Below are 2,193 nucleotides of genomic sequence, written 5' to 3' on the forward strand. Positions count from 1 at the left end.
TTATTCCTATCTACCTAATGCTTTAGATTTACTCCTTTCCTTGTCTGCTGTCTTTTAAGTTTTAATAACCCTTTCAATTATATCATTGCAATTTGAGAGGGCAATTCAACTGGATTTTTTGCATCTCTAGTAGCTACTCTCTCTGATAATTCTACACAGGTTGTATCGGCGTATCCTGTCAAACTGTAGCCCGTCGAGTGTAGTTTGTTTTTACACTTCTAACACATGTATCTTTAAATTTTGGCGCATGGTAGGCCAATTTAGATGGAGTGATGCATTTGTATCCTTTAATATATAATGCAGCCTCCTATATTGATGCATCTGCTATGCATCGGCATGTGTGTCATCGTCGTCGTCGTCGTCATCGTCTTCTCCGAATTAACCAATATAATTAAGCATTGATGTGTTAGCTCAAAAAAGTGTGCATGTGTGTCATTGTCGTCGTCATCATCATTTTCCCAATTGACCAACATAATCGAGCATTGATATGTTAGCTCGAGAAAGTATGCATGCCTGAAAGGAGAGCTCAGCAAGCCTGCATTTGTAGCCATCTTTAACAGGGTATGTGGTGAAATGCCCCAACATTACATGGAGGCAACATATTAGGGATTTTAGATGATGAGAGTTTTGGATTCGGCACTACTCTGAGAAACGAGATTTCTTTTTCATGCCATCCAAGCAATAGAGGGCAATAATTGTGAGAATGGACAGGGCATCAAACGTGGAGTAGGTTAGCATGATCTCAAGATATAATTAAGGACACAAGTTTATCTTGATAAGTAACTTGTGATTAGTATTTTTTTTATTTTTTTTCTTGGAGAAATATGATTAGCTTATCTAATGACATGATTAGAACAATTACTTCCATAGAGACTTACTGCATCTTAGACATGCATTATTATATTCATGTATATATTCAAATAAATCAAAATGTGCCCTTGCATGTTGTGTAATGATTATTCATGAATCTCATTATGATGTAGCCAAAATAATTTCTTTAGTTTTTAATCAGAAGTTATTTTTTAAGCTTAACTGATGAATCCAATGAATGTTAAGATTTTGCAAACATGTGTGGGAAGCAATTATTATGCTAATTACTTAGAGCATGAGATGTGGACCAGAACTAATCAATAAGTTGTGTTAGGTGCAACCGGCAAAGAGTAATTGACATTTAGCACCACATAGGAAAAAACAAGTACGGAAAAGTATAGGGGTGTAAGTTGAGTAGAGTATGAACCAGAAGAAATTATGTCGTACATTATACCAACAATTTTATCTTGCTCCTATCGATTCTATTCATTATGCCCTTATCTGGATGATTACTTTATGGAAACAAAATGAGATGACTGGCATGATGCACGATCATACAGACGCACATGGTGAATGATATAATTTTTACTATTTATTGGTGCTCTTAAGTATGAGGATGTACCTCACGTCACCTTGCAAAACTACGAGCACTGAGAAGCCATGTTGGCTATCCTAGATGTGAGGACCCATGCGGATGTGTGTTTAGTCTCACATTGGTTATTCGCTGGGTAGATCTTGGATACTTATACAGGATTAAGAAATCCAAATAATACATTCGGACTAGTCATTTTGGGTGAGGTCCTGAATTGTTACAGTGAAAATGTGTGGTTTCTGGATGCATGGGCTCCAACTGTGGCTCCACCAACGCAGGCAAAGGAGGGGACGTCAGAGACGACGATCGCTAAACCTAATCATATATTGATAAATTATTATAATTTTTTGTTACGCTGACAGCTTGACTGGTCTCCGCCACCTTGGAAGCATATACTTCCATATAAGAGCTGTAAAGAGCTACATGGACCCCCGTACACCAAGCAGTTAACTTAATCAGATCCTTGAAGTAGACTGGAAGGATGGGTCACGTGTTACGGTAGTTCTTTGTCTTCTTTTTAGAAAAATCACATGTTACGTTGTCTGTCTCGGAGAGGAAGGTGGTGCATGGTTCCGGATAGATGAGGATATATATTGCCAAACATCAACCAATTCAAATTGTATAGAGATATTTTTTGGTGTCACCTATCAAGTTGATAGATCTGTACCATCTGTTAGACTTATTCAATTTGTTTTTATTACACGTACTATTATCCCGTATATTTGGTCTCTAGCATGATGCTTTTGATTTAGCCTTCTTCATCGAAATGATTCTTAGTCAATTCCTGTGTA

This window comes from Phoenix dactylifera, chromosome 8 (assembly GCF_009389715.1).
Source record: "Phoenix dactylifera cultivar Barhee BC4 chromosome 8, palm_55x_up_171113_PBpolish2nd_filt_p, whole genome shotgun sequence".
Lineage (NCBI taxonomy): Eukaryota > Viridiplantae > Streptophyta > Magnoliopsida > Arecales > Arecaceae > Phoenix > Phoenix dactylifera.